We start from the raw sequence: 24896 nt of genomic DNA on the forward strand, positions 1-24896 counted from the left end.
CTTTTGAATTGATAAATTCTCATTCCTGATATAGTATCAATTAATGAATTTTTGTGGTGGTCCAAGCTATTAGATTATATCAAACCTTACCTAAGGCTATGAAATTAAACAAAGTGCATTATTTATTGTACTTTAAAAATATAATTTTTTATTTTGCTTAATATTTAAAATGTGCAGGTTGATTCCTGATTTAACTCAGGCAAAGCAGCCTATAAATGGATCTCATTCTCTATTAAAACATTCTCTTAAATGATAAAGAATATTGGAGTAAATGTATATAATTCCCACTAGAATATATTTAACATGCGTGTACACTTCAATATTAATATATCCTCACTTGATTTCTAAAAATAGGATGGATAATCTTGTTTTCAGAGCTTGTACTGGACACTGGTTGAATAGAAGACATAATTTGTCCTCATGAGTCGCACATATTCTCATTCATTAAGTTGGGAAGCAGTCTCTCATCTAATCAAATGCAGATCAGATCCAGTTCACTCACAGTATGTGCAGTAGTAAAACCAGCAACATTTCAGATAACAAGATGAAGGAAAAAGTCAAAGGACAGATTCTTTATGTTTAATGACACCCATTTCTCATATTTTATTAGCTATGATATGACTTTGTCCCATCATAATGCCTAGCTACAAGGGAGGCTGTGTGGAGCAGTTATGTACCCACCTAAAATTCTATTGTTATAAAGGAAAGGGATAATGGATATTAAGGCATAACTAGCATCAGCTGCCAGACTGAGATGTGTCTTCTGTTGATTCTTTTAACTTACATTAAATAATGTAATCAGGCTTCCCTGGTGGCTCAGATGGTAAAGCATCTGCCTGCAATGCAGGAGACCTGGGTTTGATCCCTGCATTGGGAAGATCCCCTGGAGAAGGGAATGGCAACCCACTCCAGTATTCTTGCCTAGAGAATTCCATGTACAGAGAGGAGCCTGGCTGGCTACAGTGCATGGGGTTGCAAAGATTTGGACACGACTGACTGACTAACACACAATGTAATCACATCACAAAAAATTCTTTTAAAAGTAGAATTACAGGGCTTCCCTGGTGGCTTAGTGGGAAAGAATCCGCCTGCCAATGCAGGGGACACAAGTTCAATCCCTGGTCCAGGAAGATTCCACATGCCACGGAGCAACTAAGCCTTTGTGTCCTAACTACTGAGGTTGTATTCTAGAGCCCAGAAGCCTCAACTACTGAGCCCACGTGCTCTAGAGCTTGTGCTCGGTAACAGGAGAAGCCACCACAATGAGAAACATGTGCACCACAACTAGAGAGTAGCCACCACTCACAGGAACCAGAGAAAAGCCCAGGCAGTGAGAGACCCAACACAGCCAAAAAATAAATAAAATTATTTTTAAGAAGTAGAATTACAGATAATCTCATCTCTGTAATATAGTGACTGTTTTCATTTACTCATACCTTCCTGGTCTGTCTAAATACACATTTTCACGTAGTTGTAATCATGAGTAACATATAAAGTGAAAATTTAGAATCTATTTTAAATGTGGTCTATTTTAAAGTAAATTAGGAGTTTGGGATTAACATATACACACTACTATATATAAAATAGTTAAACAACAAGGACCTACTGTATAAAACAAGGAACTATATTCAATATCTTATAACAACCTATAATGGATAATGTGAAAATCACTCAGTCGTGTCCAACCCCTTGCTACCCCATGGACTGTAGCCTGCCAGGCAACTCCGACCATGGGATTTTCCAGGCAAGAATACTGGAGTGGATTGCCATTTCCTTCTCCATAATGGATAACTAAATCACTTTATTGTACACCTGAAACTAACACAAAAAATAAAAGATAAAAAAAATTTGGGAATTCCCTGGTAGTCCAATGGTTAGGACTCAGGACTTTCACTGCCAAAAGCCTGGGTTCAATACCTGGTCGGGGAACTAAAATCTCACAAGTTGCACAGCCAATAATAAAAATAATAATAAAATAAATTTTAAAGTAGCATTACACATAATCTCATCACTATAACAACTGTTTTCACTTGCTCATATCGTTCCAATCTGTCTAAATGCACATATTTTCACATGGTTGTAATCACAAGTAACATACAGATTCTAAAGTATTCACTTAATATTATATCTTAAACATGGTCTATTTTTTAAAAATAATTCTTAATGGCCCATGATACCCCATTAGATTGATAAGGCATAATTTACTTAATCATACTCATATCATTGGATATTTCAGTGATTCTAATTTTCACTATTGTAGGCAATTAACACTAGAGTGAGCATCTTCATACATGGTATTCTTCCATTTGGTTATCTTTCTGCTATTTTTAACTCAATTGCACTGTAATCAGAAAACATGGTTTGTATGATACTGATTCCAGGAAACCTGTTGAGACTGCCTTTATAACCAAGTAGATGGTCAGTTTTTATAGGTCTTATTTGTACTCTGAAGAAAAATGTACATTCTCTATAGATAGGTACAACATTCTATACATGTCCTTTTGATCAAGCTTGTTAATTTATTTGTATTTTCTATACTATGCTACTAATTTCTATTCTGTATGATGTCAGTTACTGAGAAACATATGTGTTATAGCATATGATGGTGGTAGACTTGCTGTTTTTTCCTCATAAGTCTGTGAACTTTGTTTGTGTGTGTGCATGCTCAGTTGCTGTGTTGTGTCCGACTCTTTGTGACCCCATGGACTGTAGCCCTCCAGGCTCCTTTGTCCACAGGATTTTCCCTGACAAGAATACTGAAGTGGGTGGCAATTTTCTTCTTCAGGTATCTTCCCAACCCGGGATTAAACCTGCATCTCCTGTGTCTCCTGCATTGGCAGCCGGATTCTTTACCAGCAAGCCACCTAGGACTCTCCTGAAGATATCATTAGGTATATATATAATTTCAGAAACTGCATCACTTCATGATGAATTGAATCTATTGTCATCATGTAGTTACTATCTTTATTCCTAATAATACATTTCTCTTTGAAGACTTGTCCATTATGAACAGAGCTACTCTAGTGTTCTTCTGGTTAGTGTCTGCCTGGCATATCCCTTTGCATCTGTTCTTATTTTTTTTTTTTGTTCTTATTTTCAACATTTTTATGTGTCAGAGACTGGCTAGATGTTCACTGATTCCATTTCCTCTTCCTATGAACACAAGATACATGTCCCAAATCTTTTTACAGTTATTTTGGGATCACCAGAGGAATGTGGGCAGAAGTGATGTATACCCCTTCTAGGATTGGTCCCCAAAATGTTATGCATGGTCTTTGATGCTCTCTTTCCCCTGCTCATATGGCTCAGTTCAGTTCAGTCACTCAGTCGTGTCCGACTCCTTATGACCCCATGGACTGCAGCACGCCAGGCCCCCCTGTCCATCGCCAACTTCCGGGGTTTACACAAACTCATGTCCATTGAGTCAGTGATGCCATCCAACATCTCATTCTCTATTGTACCCTTCTCCTCCCGCCTTCAATCTTTCCCAGCATCAGGGTCTTTTCAAATGAGTCAGTTCTTTGCATCAGGTGGCCAAAGTATTGGAGTTTCAGCTCCAGCATCAGTCCTTCCAGTGAATATTCAGGATTGATTTCCTCCAGTATTCTGGCCTGGAGAATTCCATGGACTAAGTCCATGGAGTCCCAAAGAGTCAGACACAGCTGAGCTCATATGGCTCAGAGCAAAAAATAAACTCCAAAATGGTAGAACTAGGATTGAAAGATTTTAGATTCCTATGTCACTGATTGAAGAAGCAACAGTCAAAGCAGCACCCTGACCTGATGAACTGTGATGTGAGCAAGAAATAGACTTTGTTGCATTAAGCCCAAGGGATCCTAGGAGTGGTTTGTTATAGCAGCTAGCATTATTCTGAAATACCATGTCTTTGTGTTTTAGATTTACTCTTGTTGTTTAGTTGTAAAGTCGTGTCTGACTCTTTTGTGACTCTTAGGACTGCAGCCTGCCAGGGTCCTCTGTCCGTGGGATTTCCCAGGCAAGAATCCTGGAGTAGGTTGCCATTTCCTTCTTCAGGGGATCTTCCCAAGGGTTTGCACTCACTCACTCACTCACGCACAAACGCAAGGGTTTCCTGCCTTGGAAGGCAGATTCTTTACCACTGAAACCTAGGTTTACTCTAGGATAACAGCAAATATATGGATTGTTTTGTTTTGTTTTAATCCAATCTAAGGATTTTAACTGGTGGTTTTAAACAAGATAAACCGTTTAAGCCTTTTAACTGGTGGTTTTAAAGTTATACTTTATTGGTATTTTAATTAACTGTTGATATGTGGAATTATGTTTACCATGTTGTGCTATCTGTCCTGATTTTTCTGTCTTTTCTCCCTTTTCCTGTTTTCTTTCCGATTGTTCTTTTGATTCCACATTGTCCCCCTCTATTATTTTGGAATTTATAACTTATTTTTATTCTTAGCGATTACTCTTAAAGTTTACCATTTGTACTTGAAACCTAAATCTCCACTCCCTTTACCAAATTATCCAAACGTCTTAGAATGCTAATCACCATCCCCTTGTCTTAAAAGTTATTGTTATCCAATATTTTAGCACCACCTTGTTTTTAACCTCCAAATCAGACATCATTGTTGTTTTATAAATCTCAGACTTTTTTCTGAGATCATTTTTCTTTGTCCTGATGAATACTCTTAAAAGTTCCTTTAATGCACATCTTTTATTGATAACTAAGTTTTTTCTTTTCTGAAAATGTCCTCATTTCACCCTTATTCTTAAATATTATTAAATGCATAATTTCAGTAGTTATCAAAGTCTGCATTGACAATGGTTTTCTCTCAGCAGTCTGAAGTTGTTCCCCTGTTGCTACCAGTCTAGTAGTTGTGACTTTTAGATGCTCTCTCTTTTCTCTCTTGAAATTTTAAAAATTTTCTCTTTGTATTTTGTGCTCTTCAATTATACTGAAGAAGATTGTCCCACATTCTGTCTTTTCTCTCCCCATTTTATTTCACCTTACTGTCCTTTGAGAGACTGGCTTTATGCAGAGGTCTCAGTCCCAACCTGTCTGAGCCCAGGATCTTCTTGTCTCCCACATACATGAGGTCATTAAAATGTGAAACTTTAGGTTCCTGAGAGTGACAGATGTGCTCAGGGCCATCAGTCACTTACCATGCTAGTTTGTAACACCCTCTTTATTTTTCACTCTTGAGGATTTTCCTCACAAGTTCAGCTATCCTTTTAGAAGATAATTTATTTTATTTTCTCTAGGGTTTCTGTGGTTTTGCAATGGGATGGTTTTTCAGAATATTTAATGTATCATTTCCTCATAAGTAAAAGTCCACACATTGTCATTTAATTCTGTTGAATTATCTCCTTAGGATAAAATGCCAAGAATTGCACTACCTACTGCATCAGAAGTTTTAAACATTTTTATAGTTGTTCATATGCATTGTCAGATTGCTTTCCAGCCATTCTCTTTTTGAGTGGTGAGTACTATATTGATTCTTGTTTATCCACTTCATGGAGGCCGAGTGGTATCAGAGTATGAGTTTAAGTCAGCCAAATCTGGTTCTCTCTCCTTACCCCATCTCTCTCTATCCTGCCAGTATTCACATATATAGAGGTTAGAGAAACTCTTTCCCTAAAAAGTTTTGTCTTGGTTTGAGATGCGAAAGAATTAAGAAAGAAGGCACCCTTTGAGGAGAGAATTAAGATACACATGGAAGGACTTCTGACTAAAAATGCTGGCTTGAATATCTATCTTGGGCTCTTCTCCCCCCACAAACCCCACTAAAATAACAGTAAAAAGATTTTTTAAGGCATAAACTTTCAGTGATAAAGAGAAAGCAGTGAAAAAATTTTGTTAGTTATGAAACATGAGTTTTTTATATAGTTGACATAACATATCTAAGAAAACTGTATCTTAAACAGACTAAGGAAAGCTAAGAAGCAAACCAGTTTACACCATGCAACCCCTAAAAGACTCAGGAAATGGCAACAGCTAACAGGTTATTTTTGGAAGTGGGGGTGAAGTGAAGGACAAAGAATTGGGTGAAAATCTGTTTAAGACACAATTAAAACATCAAATCCCTTTCCCACTGTTATGGGTTGAATTGTGTCCCATCTTCTTCCCCAGAATATATATGTTGAAGTCCCAGTACCTCAGAATGTGACCTTATTTGGAAACAGAGTTGTTGCAGATGTAATTACTTAAGATGAGGTCATCCTAGAACAGGGTGGGCCCCTAAAGCAATAGGACTGGCGTCTGTATAAGAAGACAGCCATGCGAAGACAGAATCCAATAAAAGAATTGAAATGGTTGCCTCTATGAATCAGAAAATGGAAAAAGGAGGAGTGGTCTAGTGGATTTTACAGCAATCATTGTAGAACTCTTTGACTTCTAAAACTCTGTGCAAGTATACATTTGATTTTATTTTATTTTTTTAAACTAAAGTTTTTTTCAAAAATACAAAAAAGCAAGAGAGTTGTTTGGATGCAGACAGGAGTGTGCCAGAGCAGCTCATACTTAGATTGCTCAAGCTGCCAAGATTGCTCAAGCTCAAGATTGCCAAGCAAGCTTAGATTGCTTAGATTGCTCAAGGAAGTTCATAAACCAGTTGTTAAATATCGCCATTATTAAAAATTAAATGTATAGGCTTACAATTAAGTAAACTATTATGTATAGGCTTATAATTAAATAAACTATTATATTAAAAGCACAGTTAGTTACTCAAAACTCATCACTTCCTAGTTATTTTACTGTGATCTGTGACCTTGCTGTTATTTATATCTATTTTATCTGTCTAATGGAAATACTATACAATGCTGTGCTACTGGACATGTCTTCTCAACTCTGTGTTATGGAATCAGGTTGAAAAATAACTTGAAAATATATGTCTTTCTTGTTTATTTCTTACACTTTTTATTGTTAAATATAACACATCAGTAGAAAGCTATATGACTGGTACACAGTTTAATGAATTATTGGAAGCCAAGACACTTTTGTAACCACAATCCATGTCAGAAAAAGAACCATGGCTAACCACTTCAGAGGCTCTCTAACTGCTCCCCTTCTCCTGAGAGTAACCATACTTCTGACTTTTATGATAACCATTTCATTACTTTATAGTTTTACCACCTAAGCATGCATCCTTAAACACTATGGTTTAGTTTTGCTTATTATTTTTATATGGCTATTACCTCTTTTTAATCTGTAGGTTCCCCATTCACCTTTATTTTTCTCCTTCTTACAATTTGTTGTCAAAACTGGATCATTTATCTCTAGCATATCCCATGATCTGGATTTTGCTGATTGAATTCCCATGGCATAGCTTCCAACCTGTGTATTACCTGTAAATTGGTAGGTAGATCTAGAGACTGTTTCTTTATTATCAACAACAATGACAATAACAAAAATGCTAATTCAGCAGATATATATATTGAACATTTATTATATGCCTGAATCAGTTCAATTCAGTCGCTCAGTCATGTCTGACTCTGTGACCCCATGGACTGCAGCACGCCAGGCCTCCTTGTCCATCACCAACTCCCAGAGTTTATTCAAACTCATGTCCAATGAGTCAGTGATGCCATCCAACCATCTCATCCTCTGTCGTCCCCTTCTCCTCCCACCTTCAATCTTTCCCAGCATCAGGGTCTTTTCAAATGAGTCAGTTCTTCAAATCAGCTGGCCAAAGTATTGAAGTTTCAGCTTCAGCATCAGTCCTTCCAATGAACACTCAAGACTGATCTCCTTTAGGATGGACTGGTTGGATTTCCTTGCAGTCCAAGGGACTCTCAAGAGTCTTCTCCAACACCACAGTTCAAAAGCATCAATTCTTCAGCACTCAGCCTTCTCTCCAACTCTCAAATCCATACATGACTACTGGAAAAACCGTAGCCTTCACTAGATGGACCTTCCTTGGCAAAGTAATGTCTCTGCTTTTTAATATGCTCTCTAGGTTGGTCGTAACTTTTCTTCGAAGGACCAAGCATCTTTTAATTTCATGGCTGTAGTCACCATCTGCAGTGATTTGGGAGCCCAAAAAAATAAAGTCTGTCACTGTTTCCATTGTTTCCCCATCTATTTGCCATGAAGTGATGGGACCAGATGCCATGATCTTAGTTTTCTGAATGTTGAGTTTTAAGCCAACTTTTTCATTCTCCTCTTTCACTTTCATCAAGAGGCTCTTTAGTTCCTCTTCCCTTTCTGCCATAAGGGTGGTGTCATCTGCATATCTGAGGTTATTGATATTTCTCCCAGCAATCTTCATTCCAGCTTGTGCTTCATCCAGCTCAGCGTTTCTCATGATCTACTCTGCGTATAAGTTAAATAAGCAGGGTGACAATATACAGCCTTGACGTACTCCTTTCCCAATTTGGAACCAGTCTGTTGTTCCATGTCCAGTTCTAACTGTTGCTTTCTGACCTGCATACAGATTTCTCAAGAGGCAGGTCAGGTGGTCTGGTATGCCCATCTCTTTCAGAATTTTCCACAGTTTCTTTTGATCCACACAGTCAAAGGCTTTGGCATAGTCAATAAAGCAGAAATAGATGCTTTTCTGGAATTCTCTTGCTTTTTCTGTGATCCAATGGATGTTGGCAATTTGATCTCTGGTTCCTCTGCCTTTTCTAAATCCAGCTTGAACATCTGGAAGTTCACAGTTCATGTATTGTTGAAGCCTGGCTTGGAGAATTTTGAGCATTACTTTACTAGCGTGTGAGATGAGTGCAATTGTGTGGTAGTTTGAGCATTTGGCACTGCCTTTCTCTGGGATTGGAATGAAAACTGACCTGTCCTGTGGCCACTGCTGAGTTTTCCAAATTTGCTGGCATATTGAGTGCAGCACTTTCACAGCATCATCTTTTAGGATTTGAAATAGCTCAACTGGTATTCCATCACCTCCACTAGCTTTGTTCATAGTGATGCTTCCTAAGCCCCACTTGACTTCACATTCCAGAATGTCTGGCTCTAGGTGAGTGATCGTGATTATCTGGGTCATGAAGATTTTTTTTGTACAGTTCTTCTGTGTATTCTTGCCACCTCTTCTTAATATCTTCGGCTTCTGTTAGGTCCATACCATTTCTATCCTTGACTGTGCCCATCTTTGCGTAAAATATTCCCTTGGTATCTCTAATTTTCTTGAAGAGATCTCTAGACTTTCCCATTCTATTGTTTTCCTCTATTTCTTTGCACTGATCACTGAGGAAGGCTTTCTTATCTCTCTTTGCTATTCTTTGGAACTCTGCATTCAAATGGGGTATCTTTCCTTTTCTCCTTTACTTTTCACGTCTCTTCTTTTCACAGCTATTTGTAAGGCCTCCTCAGACAGTCATTTTGCCTTTTTGCATTTCTTTTTCTTGGGGATGATCTTGATCCCTCTCTCCTGTGCAGTGTCACAAACCTCCATCCATAGTTCATCAGGCACTCTGTCTATCAGATATAGTCCCTTAAATCTATCTGTCACTTCTACTGTATAATTGTAAAGGATTTGATTTAGGTCATACCTGAATGGTCTAGTGGTTTTCCCTGCTTTCTTCAATTTCAATCTAAAGTTGGCAATAAGGAGTTCACGATCTGAGCCACGGTCAGCTCCTGAATAGGATGCTATAAAAATATGAAGGAATTTTTAAGGACTTACATTATTTTCAGGTAACTGATGGAATCTTCTTGAGGGACAAATTGTTATATTTCCCTCTATAGCATTAGCTTGGTCACCAACTCAGGAGGCATCTGCAAAAGTGTTAGGTCTTATATGTGAAATATATATTAACTGACAGAGGGACTCTTGATAATAGCATAGAAGTAGTGCGGCAGTGCCTTCCTGAAGAAATTATTAACTTCATAACCACTCGTGTAGAAACCTCTGTTTGCTTTTCAAAGTTAATACATTAACATACACCACTGACAGTGATTGCAAATTTTATAGGAACAGTTTATAGGAACTCAACAGTAAAGGATTTTTTAGAAAGAACAGGAGGGAAATTGATTACATGATTCTAAATGTTCAGAACCTGGGAATTCCCTGGCAGTCCAGTGGTTAGAACTCAGTGCTTTCATTGCTGAGGCTGGGGTTTGATCCCTGGTTGAGGAACTAAGATATTGCCAGCCAGGTGGTATGGCCAAAAAAAAAAAAAAAAAAAAATCAGAACCTTAACTTTAAAAAAGGACACAGAATAATAAGATTTTAGGGCTTCATGCTCTCTGTAACTTTTTCCCATGATGAAGCAATAATACAGTCTCCTTGAAAGTGTTAGTCTCTCAGTCATGTCCGACTCTTTGCGATCGCATGGTCTGTAGCCTGCCAGGCTCCTCTGTCTATGGAATTCTCCAGGCAAGATTACTGGAGTGGGTAGCTGTTCCCTTCGCCAGGGGCTCTTCCTGACCCAGGGATCAAACCCATGTCTCCTGAATTGCAAGTGGATTTTTAACCATCTGAGCCACCAATACTAATTATTTCTAGAATAATACTAACAACACAAAGAACTGTTGATTTGCTTTAAATCAAACATCAAGGCTTCCTGTTCATAAATAGTACTAGGCTAAATTATTTAAAGTGTGATTTAATTTAGAATAGTTTTGTGGCTTATTTTCATAGTGTATAGTGATTGTTTTACATATATATATTATGTTTATAAAACTAATGAGGTTTTAGTAACAAGAATTTACTTCACCTCCACTATTCAATCTTTGTTTGGAAGTAAGGTGAGATGCTCAGATTTGTGGACCAGAAAGATAAGAAAGAATGAAGATTGCCCAAATACCAAAAAGTTTCAACCCCTCTCTATAAATTTACAGTATTATATTCAGCTATGATTCATAGGAATGACATTAAGTTTAAAATATTCATATGTATCATTTTTTAAAGTTCTCCAAGAGTAAGTCATTTCCTTCTGTATTTTTGGAAAAGTGAATATTCATTTCTCCCTGGTAATATTAAATTTTGACAATCTTTGGCATTAAAATTAACCTGTCAAATTATATTCTCCAACATTTGCAGAAATATGAGAAACTTCTAAAAGTGAAAATATCAATGATGGTTAGGGACCAGACCAAAAAAATAAATATCAAAAATTATACCATTCTGTCATGGAGTATTAAGAAAGAGTCAAACACAGCCTGAGCATATTTTGGATCAATAATTACTACAACTTTGTATAAATAAAAAAAAATCCTCCAGTGTTAAAAGATATTGGGTCAGCATTTCCGGAAATCTATGACTAATGCCATTATACTGTCTGTCCCAGGAAGTTTTATTATGATATCATCTCTTGAGAAACTTTAAATATTAATCCATAGGTTATTCTCAGCATACAGTCCATTACTTTTCCCTCATTCAGAGTACTTTCTCATGTGGTGCATGTAAGTTGATGTGATTCTTTTAACAGGCTGTATAGGATCAGATGATAATATTCAGATTTGTATTAATTTAAAGTGAATAAAAATGCTCTGTGCAAAGATTATGCATGCCAGTCCCTTATTGCCTTCACAGATTATTTTTGAAGGCATAGGATCAAAGGGATATTATTTTTGACAAAAATTTTACAGGTTACTCCCAGAAATATGTTCTGTAGTTTGAGTAATTTTGGAATAAATTAAATCATGATATTCATTTTCTTTCTTTTGGCCACATCGAGGGGCATGTAAGATCTTAGTTCCCCAACCAGGGATGAAACCCATACCTCCTGCATTGGAAGCATGGAGTCTTAACCACTGGACCACCAGGGAAGTCCCATGATATTCATATTTTCCTAATAAAATCACACAAATCTTTCTCTGTAAGGTAATTTCACTGTCTCCAAAATGTGATCCCCCTTCCCCGCTATGGCAAATGCTATAGATGTCCTCCATGTATCCCCTTGCCTTTACCACTTTCATGAACACAGCCTAACTTTCAATTTACCAAGCCCTAACCACCTTTTTTCTTCTTATTCATCAAATTGTGTATTCATATTTAAGAGCATCATTAGGAAGACAACTGCAGGGTACTAATGGTAAACAACTTTTTAAATGTAAACCGGGGAGAATGTAATTTTAAGAATTGTCATTATAGAGAGATGAAGAACCAGAAAAAGAAGAAAAGATTGGATTAAAGAAAATAATAAATATTGGGATCAACAGGTTAAACTGTTGTTTTTGTTTTGTGTGTTTATGTGTTTGATTTTTGTTTGGTAAGCATGCTGACCTTTGTTTAGGGCATTCTGCCGCTGATTTTTACATAGCAGGGCAGAAGTGCCAGGCAATTAATGCCTGAGAGTCTCAAGAGTGAGACTAATTCAAGAACTTGGTATAAAAATATCCCAGCACCGTCTGTCTTTGGTGGGGTCACTGAGGTTTGTGTGCCTTAAACTGGTTCTCACATTTTCCACAGCACGATTAAGTTCCAGTCACCCATAGTGGCAATAGACTTAATAATTCACTCTGTTGGCTGCCCTGCCTTCCATGTCTTACCTTCCCAATAACTTTCTCATTCTCCTACTGAGGGATCTGTTTGTTTTTATACCTTCTAAATAAGCTACTTGCACTGAAGTCCTTGCCTCAGAGCTTCTGGGGAAAACTAACCAAGAACCAGCTCTTATTGCTTTGGTTTGTTCTTTACTCAACATTTGAATTTATTTGTCATTTCCTGGTTTTATAGTGCAATAAAGAGAACAAATATCAACTTAGTTAAGAAATGACTTTCAGCTCCTTCTGAACATACTATGTTCTTTCTATTCTGCGTCAAGAATAATCACTTTAATTCCTTTGTAATCTTCCAAGGTATAGAAATCTGCAATTGAATTTGGTTACCTGGAGAGAAAAAATGAGGTCTCTGGTGTCCCTGTTGGAGAAGGAAATGGCAACCCACTCCAGTACTCTTGCCTGGAAAATTCCATGGATGGAAGAGCCTAGTAGGCTATAGTCCATGGGGTTGCAAAGAGTCAGACATGACTGAGCAACTTCACTTTCTTTCTTTCTGTAGTTCCTTTTGGAGAAGGAAATGGCAACCCACTCCAGTGTTCTTGCCTGGAGAATCCCATGGACAGAGGGGCCTGGTGGGCTACAGTCTATGGGGTTGCAAAGAGTCGGACACGACTAAGCAACTAACACACACACACACACACACACACACACACACTGGTATCCCTGTAGTCAAATCAAGGTCCCAGTCAGTAATCAGTGATTTCCGCAGTGCCTTCCAGCTTTGAGTTTTAGCACTAATGTACAAAAACTCTTCCAGAGTTTTTAGCACTAATGTACAAAAACTCTTCCAGAAAGTTAAAGAGGAGGGAATACTTTCTAACTCATTTTGAGGACAATATAATAATACCCAAACCAGACCAAAACAATGTAAAAAGAAAACTATAGAATAGCATCACTCATAAACTTAGACACAAAAATCTTCAAAAAATTTTAGCAAATCAAATCCTGCAATTTATAGAAACTATATATACCATAACCAAGTGGGGTTATTCCAGGATATAAAGGTAAAATATTTAAAATCATATCAACAATCTAAAGTAGAATAATCACTGATAATATAATGGATGCAGAAAAAGCATCTAACAAAATTAAACACTCATTCATAATAAACACTCTCAGCAAACTAGCAGTGTAGGGGAACTCCCTTTATCAAGGGGAACTACCTTGATAAAGAGCATTGAAAAAATTTATTTAAAAAAAACCTATAGCTAACATTATAAGTGAAAAGTGTTAGTTTCTCAATTGTGTCTGACTCTTTGCAATCCCATGGACTGTAGCCGACTAGGCTCCTCTGTCCATGAAGTTCTCCAAGCAATAATAGTGGAGTGGGTAGCCATTCCCTTCTCCAGGGAATCTTCCCCACCCAGGGATCGAACCTGGGTCTCCTCCATTGCAGGCAGATTTTTACTGTCTGAGACACCAGGGAAGCCCCCAGTTAACATCATACTTAAGAGTAAAAAATTGAATGCTTTCTCCCTATGGTCAGAAACGAGGCAAGGATGTCCACTTTCACCACTCTTATTCAACACAGCATTGTGAGTCCTAGCTAGTGCAATAAAAATGATTAAAAGAAATAAGATGTTTACATATCAGGAAGAATGAAAACTATTCCTGTTTGCAGATGGCATGATTGTCTACATAGAAAATCCCAAGGAATCTAGCAAAAAAAAAAAAGAACTTATAAACCAATAAGTTCAACGAGTTTGCAAAGTACAAGATGAATACCCCAAAATCAATCTATTTCTGTATACTAGCAATAAGCATATGGAAACTGAAAAAGAATACCACCTAAAATCACTACCAAAAATAGCCCCACCCAGGTATGAATCTAAAAAAACCATGTAAATAATCTCTTTGCAAAAAAATTTTAAAATATGGATGAAAGAAATCAAGGATTTAAATGGAGAGACATGCTCTGTTCATGAATGGGCAGACGATATAGTAAAAGTATCAATTATTTCTAAGTTGATATACAGGCTTAACACAATTCCCATCAAAATTCCAGAAAGTTTTTTGGGTAGATATGAACAAACTTATTCTAAAAGTTATATGGAAAGGCAAAGGAACTAGAATAGCTACATTTTGAAAAACAGGAATAAAGTGGGAATTATACATCCACCTGATGTTAACATACTATATAGCCACAGTAATAAAGACAGTGTGATACTGGTAGAGGAATAGACATATAGATCGACAGAACAAGATAGAACCTAGAAATCAAAATAAATACACCAAACTAATTTTTTTTACAAATATGCAAAAGCAATTCAATGAAGGAAGAATAGTCTTCTCGACAAATGGTGCTTGAACAATTGGACATCAATAAGCAAAAATAAAAGAACGTTAACTTGAACCTTAAATTGAAGAAAACCACTAGACCATTCAGGTATGATCTAAATCAAAATCCCTTATGATTATACAGTGAAGTGACAAATAGAGTCAAGGGATTAGATCTGATAGAGTGCCTGAAGAAATATGGAGAGAGGTTCGTGACATTGTACAGGAGGCAGGGATCAAGACCATCCCCAAGAAAAAGAAATGCAAAAAGGCAAAATGACTGTCTGAGGAGGCCTTACAAATAGCTGTGAATAGAAGAGAAAAAGTGAAGTCGCTCAGTTGTGTCCAACTCTTTGCGACCCATGGACAGAGGAGCCAACCAGGCTCAGGCTCCTCTGTCCATGGGATTTTCCAGGCAAGAATACTGGAGTGGGTTGTCATTTCCTTCTCCAGGAGGTCTTCCTGACCCAGGGCTTGAACCTGGGTCTCCCGCATTGTAGGCATACGCTTTACCATCTGAGCCACCAGGGAAGTCCAAAGAGAAGTGAAAGGCAAAGGAGAAAAGGAAAGATACCCCATTTGAATGCAGAGTTCCAAAGAATAGCAAAGAGAGATAAGAAAGCCTTCCTCAGTGATCAGTGCAAAGAAATAGAGGAAAACAATAGAATGGGAAAGTCTAGAGATCTCTTCAAGAAAATTAGAGATACCAAGGGAATATTTTACGCAAAGATGGGCACAGTCAAGGATAGAAATGGTATGGACCTAACAGAAGCCGAAGATATTAAGAAGAGGTGGCAAGAATACACAGAAGAACTGTACAAAAAAAATCTTCATGACCCAGATAATCACGATCACTCACCTAGAGCCAGACATTCTGGAATGTGAAGTCAAGTGGGGCTTAGGAAGCATCACTATGAACAAAGCTAGTGGAGGTGATGGAATACCAGTTGAGCTATTTCAAATCCTAAAAGATGATGCTGTGAAAGTGCTGCACTCAATATGCCAGCAAATTTGGAAAACTCAGCAGTGGCCACAGGACAGGTCAGTTTTCATTCCAATCCCAGAGAAAGGCAGTGCCAAATGCTCAAACTACCACACAATTGCACTCATCTCACACGCTAGTAAAGTAATGCTCAAAATTCTCCAAGCCAGGCTTCAACAATACATGAACTGTGAACTTCCAGATGTTCAAGCTGGATTTAGAAAAGGCAGAGGAACCAGAGATCAAATTGCCAACATCCATTGGATCACAGAAAAAGCAAGAGAATTCCAGAAAAGCATCTATTTCTGCTTTATTGACTATGCCAAAGCCTTTGACTGTGTGGATCAAAAGAAACTGTGGAAAATTCTGAAAGAGATGGGCATACCAGACCACCTGACCTGCCTCTTGAGAAATCTGTATGCAGGTCAGAAAGCAACAGTTAGAACTGGACATGGAACAACAGACTGGTTCCAAATTGGGAAAGGAGTACGTCAAGGCTGTATATTGTCACCCTGCTTATTTAACTTATACGCAGAGTAGATCATGAGAAACGCTGAGCTGGATGAAGCACAAGCTGGAATGAAGATTGCTGGGAGAAATATCAATAACCTCAGATATGCAGATGACACCACCCTTATGGCAGAAAGGGAAGAGGAACTAAAGAGCCTCTTGATGAAAGTGAAAGAGGAGAATGAAAAAGTTGGCTTAAAACTCAACATTCAGAAAACTAAGATCATGGCATCTGGTCCCATCACTTCATGGCAAATAGATGGGGAAACAATGGAAACAGTGACAGACTTTATTTTTTTGGGCTCCCAAATCACTGCAGATGGTGACTACAGCCATGAAATTAAAAGATGCTTGGTCCTTCGAAGAAAAGTTACGACCAACCTAGAGAGCATATTAAAAAGCAGAGACATTACTTTGCCAAGGAAGGTCCATCTAGTGAAGGCTACGGTTTTTCCAGTAGTCATGTATGGATTTGAGAGTTGGAGAGAAGGCTGAGTGCTGAAGAATTGATGCTTTTGAACTGTGGTGTTGGAGAAGACTCTTGAGAGTCCCTTGGACTGCAAGGAAATCCAACCAGTCCATCCTAAAGGAGATCAGTCTTGAGTGTTCATTGGAAGGACTGATGCTGAAGCTGAAACTTCAATACTTTGGCCAGCTGATTTGAAGAACTGACTCATTTGAAAAGACCCTGATGCTGGGAAAGATTTAAGGCAGGAGAAGGAGACAACAGAGGATAAGATGGTTGAATGGTATCAACGACTCAATGGACATGAGTTTGAGTAAACTCCAGGAGTTGGCAATGGACAGGGAGGCCTGGCATGCCGCAGTCCATGGTGTCGCAAAGAGTCGGACATGACTGAGAAACTGAACTTAACTGACTGAACTTGAACCTCACACCAATGCTTCCCGTATTTGGAGCTTCGCTCTGATTAATTTTTCATATGCCATTATTGTTGCTACTATTTGTCTTTTCAGAAAGGGACATGACTCCTTACATATCTTAAATGTTTGCCTTTGCTCATGAAGAATAGCTGGAACAGGTAATTGTAGCTGGAATGTGAATTATAGAGTGACATTCCTTTTCTGGTAAAACTCCGTTTTCTTCTATCATTCCATTCTAGACTTGAAGCTCCATGCTAGTGAAATTAATAATACTTTAATTGTATTTTGGCCAGACTGAGATGAGAGACCAACAATGATAATGGAAAGAGCAGTATGATAAAATTTTTCAAATTTAAGTTTTATGTTTTATCTTTCATTTATTTCCTTCCTGACTTTACAAAAATGCAAAACATTGTAGCTGAATTTTGAAGTGCATTGAGTGAAGAAATTTAATTCTTCAAGTAAAAAGATAAATTATTTTCAAAGAGGAGAAAAATAACTGAGCCTTTTAATCCCTGCTCTTCTGCCTCTGATAACTAGTAAATGATGAGTTCCTAGTCAAGCATGACTATGGTTATAATCCTCGGATGGAAAATTAGGCCAGGGAAAAATATTCTCAATACACAATACACAAATCTTAATTTTTAAATTTTAACTGCTTTGTTGAGGTATAATAGACATATGATAAATTGTACATATTGAAAGGACAATTTGAGAGGTTTTGATGTACATATACACCCGTAAAACCACCATCACAAAGTAGTGAATATGTACTCTGTCATCCCCATAAGTTTCTTCATGCCACTGTAGTCCCTACCTTATGCCCTTCCCAGCCCCATCTGTAAGGAACTACTGATCTGCTTTCTGTCAGTATAAATTAGTTTGCATTTTCTAGAGTTCTGTATAAGTGGAATCAAATAGCATGTTCTGTTTTTTTGGTCTAGCTTCTTTCATTCCACATAATTATTTGGAGATTCGTCTGTGTTGTTGTACGTACTCATCTGAATGGTATATTTCATTGTTTGGATACACCACAATTTGTTTATCCATGTTGGGTAATTCACCTGTAATGGACATTTGAGTTGTATCCAGTTTGGAGCTATTACAAATGAAACTACTACTTTGAACATTTATCTACAGTCTTTGTGTGGATATAGGCTTTCATTTCCTTGACATCAATCTTTTTAATTTTAGCCATTCTGATAAGTGTCAAGTGATATCTCACTGTAGTTTAATATGCATTTTCTCAAGGACTAATGATGTTGAACATCTTCTCATGTGCTTATTTGCCATTCATATATCTTCTTTGGTGAAGTGTCCTGCCAAACCTTTTAGCCATATTTTTATTGTGTCAGTTGTTTTCTTATTTTGGAGTGTTCAGAGTTTTTGTATACTCTGAATACAAATCCTTTATCAGATGTATTCTCTGCAGAGATTTTCTCCCAGTCTGTGACTTATCTTTTCATCACAAGTCTCTTTGGAAGAGCAGTTCTTAATTTTGATGAAGTCTATCAGTTTGGGCTTCTCTGGTGGCTCAGTTGGTAAAGAATCTGTCTGCAATGCAGGAGACCTGGGTTTGATCCCTGGGTTGGGAAGATCCCCTGGAGAAGGAAATGGCACCCTACTCCAGTATTCTTGCCTGGAGAATTCCATGGACCGAGGAGCCTGGCGGGCTACAGTCCGTGGGGTCACAAAGAGTCAGACACAACTGAGTGACTTAGCACAGCACACAGTTTATCAGTTTGGTTTTTAATGGATTATGCTTTTGTTGTCCTATCTAAGAAATCTTTGCCTAACTCAAGGTCACAAAGCTTTTTCCATGTTTTCTTCTAGTTTTTAAAAAATAATTTATTTATGTATTTACTTTTGACTGGGTCTTCCTTGCTGCCTGGGCTTTTCTCTAGTTGTAGCAAATGGGGGCTGCTCTCTGGTTGTGGTGTGTGGGCTTCTATGGTGGTGGCTTCTCTTGTTGGAGAGCACAGGCTGTAGTTGCAGCTCCCAGGCTCTAGAGCACAGGCTGAGTAGTTGTGACTCACAGGCTTAGCTGCTCTGTGGGATGTGAGATCTTCCCAGATCAGAAATTGAACCATGTCTCTTGCATTGGCAGGCGGATTCTTCACCATTGAGCCACCAGGAAGCTCTTCTTCTGGTTTTATAATTATAGGTTTTACATTTATTTTATGATCCATTTTGTATTAGTTTTGGTATATGGTCCTCACCATATGGTGTGAGGCTTGGATCCAAGTTCCTTTTGTTTGGGTTTTGTTTTTTTTTTGGCACGTGTGTAACGGGACGTAAGAGTCTGGTAGTCTGCAGTCCATGGGGTCTCGAAGAGTCAGACACAGCTGAGCGACTTCACTTTCACTTTTCACTTTCATGCATTGGAGAAGGAAATGGCAACCCAGTCCAGTGTTCTTGCCTGGAGAATCCCAGGGACGCCGGAGCCTGGTGGGCTGCTGTCTATGGGGACACACAGAGTCAGACACGACTGAAGTGACTTAGCAGCAGCAGCAGCAACGAATTGTTACATACCAGTTTTTGAAAAGGCTATTGTTTCTCCACCGCATTGTTTTTGCACCCTTGTTTTAAAAAAGTAAGTTGTTCATGGACTTCCTTGGTGGTACAGTGAATAAGAATCCACCTTGCAATGCAAGGAACACTGGTTCGATTCCTGGTCCAGGAAGATTCCACATGCTGCACACAACTAAAGCCCATGCACCAGAACTACTGAGCCCCCGAGTTGGAACTACTGAATCCATGTGCCGCAACTACTGAAGCTCTCGAGCCCTAGAGCCCTGCTCCCCAACAAAAGAAGCCACCACAATGAGAAAAATCAATGCACTGCAACTAGAGAGTAGCCCCTGCTCGCCACAACTAGAGAAAAGCCTGCGCAGCAACAAAGACCCAACACAGCAAAATAAATAGTTTTAAAAAATAATAATAAGTTGTCCATATATGTGAAGATTTATTCCTGAACTCTCTATTTCATTAATCTATTTGTCAACGTTTTACCCCAAAGAAATTGGTTGCATTGAATTTTTGATCAATGTGGGAGAAAATTAACATCTTTGTGGCCACTTGTATTCCTTCTTCAGGTGGAATACAGGAGGATGGATGAAGGTCTCTTTTTCCATCTTCAATGCTCATCACTCCAGTTAGCTGCTTCCATTATCACATTACCTTCTCCTGTTACTCTGACTTCTCTTGTGTCGCCCTTATAAATACCATTGAAATTACATGAGGCCCATCCAGATAATCCAGACTTATTTCCTCATCCCAATAGCCTTAATTTAATCACATCTGCAACTTGTTCCCTTTACCATGTAAAGTAACTTTCACAAATTCCAGGGGTTAGGATGTGGGCACATTTGGAAAGCAATTATTCAGCCTATATATGTTTAACTTTGTAAGTGTATATTCAACTTTATAAGAAACTTCCAAACTCTTTCTCAAAGTGGCTGTAATATTTTGCATTCCCACTAGCAAAGTATAGGAAAAAATAAATTAAATTAAAAAATACAATTTAATATGTCAAAAAAAAATTGGAGTTGCCCCACATCCTTGCTTTGCACTTGATGTTATTAGTCATCTTAATCTTAGCCATTCTAGAGGGAATGGAGTGATATTTCATTATGGTTTTAATTTGCGTTTTCCTAATAACTAATGATGTTAAGCAGCTTTTCATGTGCTTTTTCTCATCCATATATCTTCTTTAGTGAAGTATCTGTTTAAATATTTTGACCATTTTTAGTTGGGTTGTTTGTGTTCTTACTGAATTTTGAGAGTACATTATGTATTCTGCTACAATTCCTATATCAGATATGTATTTTGCAAATATTTTTCTCAGACTGTGGTTTGTCTGTTTCCTTTTCTTAAAAGTGTTTTAAGAATTTTAGTGAGTCCAGCTTATCAGTTTTTTATAGATTGTCCTTTTAGTGTCAGAGATAAGAATTCTTTGTCTAATGAAAGTCACGAAGATTTCATTCTGAAAGTTTTATTGCTTTAGATTTTACATTTAGGTCTATAATTTATGCTTAATTCATTTGTGTATATGATGTGAGGTATACAATAAGATTCTCGTTTGTTTTGTGTGTGAATGTTCAGTGGTTCCAACAACATTTGTTGAAGAAATTATCTATGTAAAACTTGCTTTTGTGCCTAGGTCAAAAATCAATTGACAATGTATGTGTGGGTTTATTTCTGGATTCTTTGTTCCATTTCATGGATCCACGGGCCTATCTTTTTTTGAATACCACACTTAATTACCTTAGCTTTATATCACATCTTGAAATCAGGCACTGTGAGTCCTCCAGCTTTGGTTTTTTGGGGTTTTTTTAATACTGTTTTGACTATTCTAGTTCCTTTGCTTTACCGTATCAATTTTAGAGTCAGCTTGACAACTTCTAACAAAATCTTTCTGAGATTTTGGTTGGGATTGCATGGAATCTATCCATCAGTTTGGGGGAAATTGACATTGTCTTATCTATTACTACATAACTAACTCACCTAAAATTAAGCAGTCTACATCATCAAGTATTTATTACCTCACAGATTCTGGATCAGGTGTCTCAGTTTAGCCAGGTGCATCTGTGGTGGTGGTTTAGTGCTCAGTTGTGTCTGACTTTTGTGACCGCCTGGACTGTAGCCCAACCAGGTTCCTTTGTCCATGGGATTTCCCAGGCAAGAATACTGGAAAGTGAAAGTGAAGTCGTGTCCGACTCTTTGCGACCCTGTGGACTGTAGGCCACCAGGCTCCTCTGTCCATGGGATTTCCCAAGAATACTGGAGTGGGTTGCCATTTCCTTCTCCAGGGGATCTTCCTGACCCAGGGATCGAACCCGGGTCTCCTGCATTGCAGGCAGACGCTTTAACCTCTGAGCCACCAGGGAAGCCCAAGAATACTGGAGTGGATTGCAATTTCCTCCTCCAAGGGATCTTCTTGACCCACGGATTGAACCTGCATCTCCTGCATTGCAAGCAGTCTCTTTTATTGCAGGCAGATTCTTTACTGCTGAGCCACCTGGGATTCCCCGAGTGCCTCTGGCTCAAGTCTTTGCATCAGGTTACAATAAGTTGTCAGCCAGGGCTTAGTTGAAGGCTCAACTGGTGGAAGTTCTCCTTCCAAACTCGCCCATGTGGTTGTTGGCAAGATTCAGTTCCTTTTGGGATGTTGACTAGAAGCCTCCCTCAATTCCTTTACCCGTGGGCCTTTCTTTACCCATGGGACTTCCCTGGTGGCTCAGACGGTAAAGTGTCTGCTTACAATGTGGGAAACGCGGGTTCGATCCCTGGGTCGGGAAGATCCTCTGGAGGAGGAAATGGCAACCCACTCCAGTACTCTTGCCTGGAAAATCCCACGGACAGAGGAACCTGGTAGTCTACAGTCCATGGGGTCGCAAAGAGTCGGACACGACTGAGGACTAAACTTTCACTTTTCTTTCATGGGCCTTTCTTTAGAGTAGCTCACAACGTGGCAGTTAGCTTTCTTCTGAGCAAGAAGATGAGAGAGTACTCAAGACAAAACCACAGAATCTTTGCCACTTAACCTAGAAAGCCACATCATGTTTGCCCTATTCTCTTCATTAAATGTGCATGATCTGGTGTAGCCCACCTTCAAGGGGAGGGGTTTGTGCAAGGGCATGATTACCAGAAGGCAGGGATCATTAAGGGTCATCTTAGAGGCTGCCTACCACAGACATCTTAACAATGAGCCTTCCAGTTTATGAAGATAGTATATCATGTACTTAGGTCTTTGATTTCTTTCATTGATATTTTGTCATTTTTAGCTTATAAATCTGGCACGTATTTTATAAGAATCATACCTAACGATTTCATGTTTCTGGTGCTCTTATAAATAGGACTGTTTTCAACTTCCAATTGTTTATTACTAGTATACAGAAATATAGTTGATTTCTGTACATTGACCTCCTGTTCTATGACCTTGATAAACTCACTTATTGTTTCTAGTAGTTTTTTCGTAGCCTCTTTGGGTTTTTATACATGGAAGGATTGTTTGTTGATATAAATAATTTTATTTCTCTTCTGATATGTATGCTGTTTATTTCTTTTTTCTTGCCTTTTTTCGTTACCAATGTTCCAGATGTTCCTCTTAGAATCATTTTTATCCTTCTGGGATATGTTCTTTAAAAGTTCTTTTAATCATGTCTGTTTATGTCTGAAAATATCTCAGGCCACAATTCATAAATGTTCCAATTTTATCTTTAGTTCTATCTGCTCTTTATAACACCCTTTGTGTTTCTAATTTAAATTATTATTTTTATTGCATAAGCTCCTATTTGATTTTCTTTCCAATATACCCTAGTCAGTTTTGATAGTCCCTTTGCCCTTAATTGGCAACCCTATTTTTAGTTCTTTATATACAACAAACATTAGTATTTTATAATCAGTACCTGAATATCCCATATCTATTGTTTTGTGTGTTTGTGTACCTGATTCTGAATTTCGATGTTTATGCTAATGCTCACAGTTTCTTGATTTACATATTATTCTAAATTAGTAACTTTCTGGTAATTCTTAAAGCTGGTAAATGTGTTTCTTCAAAGAAAAGTTTTTGTTTTCTTCTGGTAGTTTTCTCAGGGCACTTCCCAGGACCACTTTGAACTCTGTTTTGGGCATGGGGTTTGTTTTGGCCACAGTGATTGAGGCTTAGATCTGGCCCACACTCATGCAAGTTTGCTTGCGCGTGAGTGTTCCTATGAAGTTGATTTTCCTGAGCTCCATTGGCAAGGTGGGTTTTTCCCAACTGATCTTCTTGAGGCTGTTGCTGTTTGGTTCTCCAGCCTTGATACAGTCATCTCCATCCTGACCTTTCACACTGCTTGGGCTCTAAGCTTTGTCTCCTGTCCCCCACAGCAATGACTCATTAAAACCTGGCTCTAGGCCATCAGAAAACAGCAGATACCTCTAGAGTCACATGATCTCTAACTCTTGTGGATTTGTGCTTTCTTATCATTCCTGCCCCCACCGCAAGAATTCCCTTATTTTCCCACCACTACCTTATTATTAAAACATTAAAACTTCTCTTTTTTGTCATATAATGTGTTCTGAAGTAGGAGTTTCTCTAAATATCTAGTTCAGCATATTGTTAGAAACACAAGTTCTGCTGTTAAATTATTAGTATTTTCTTTTACGGAAAGTTTTTCGATATGAGACATGTAATCTGTATAATAAGAAAACACCAGGCGTCCTGCTTTATAACTTGTTGTTGTGTCATTTAGCAATATATTTTGAATATCTTTTTTATGTGAATAACTGTGTCAGCAGTACTGTGGGTGGGGTTCCCAGGAAACAGACTCTGGAGACATTTGAGTGCAGGAAGTTTATTAGGAACTACTCTTAAGATCAACACCACCGGGAAAGGGAATAAAGTAGGATTAGGCAGAAGGGGAAGTTAGGCAACGGTGCAGTCATCACTGGGGCTCCAGCTCTGGAGCTGGGGGGCCCTCCACATTGAAGAAAGAAGGCTGGACCTGTACCCTTCTTTGGAGGTGTTGATGTGGGCTGCCTCGCAGGGCTGGTGTGGGGGGTGATGTGACATTGGGCAAGGCAGCCAACTTCAACTGAGTGCAGTACCTGGAGAGAGCTGGCAGCCTGGAGCACTCAGTATCTGGAAGCCCTGAAGGGACATCTGAGGAAGCACATCACAGCATCCACTAAGTTAGAGACACTTTGGGCTCCAAATAACAGAAAATCAAGCAACTCTTGCATAACAAATAGTTAAAATTTTCTCCCTTAATATAAGGTCTGCAGTAGATGATTACTGGCTGAATCAACAGAATCTTTCTCTTTGACTGG

At 38.3% G+C, this 24896-nt stretch overlaps 1 non-coding gene across 1 annotated transcript; it reads right to left on the minus strand.

The window, feature by feature from the left end:
- Nucleotides 1-21897: 21897 nt before the first annotated feature.
- On the minus strand, nucleotides 21898-21970 carry TRNAC-GCA (transfer RNA cysteine (anticodon GCA)). The gene has a single exon. It is a non-coding gene; the product is annotated as a tRNA-Cys (tRNA).
- Nucleotides 21971-24896: the final 2926 nt, after the last annotated feature.

The sequence above is a fragment of the Muntiacus reevesi genome, chromosome X (genome assembly GCF_963930625.1).
Source record: "Muntiacus reevesi chromosome X, mMunRee1.1, whole genome shotgun sequence".
Lineage (NCBI taxonomy): Eukaryota > Metazoa > Chordata > Mammalia > Artiodactyla > Cervidae > Muntiacus > Muntiacus reevesi.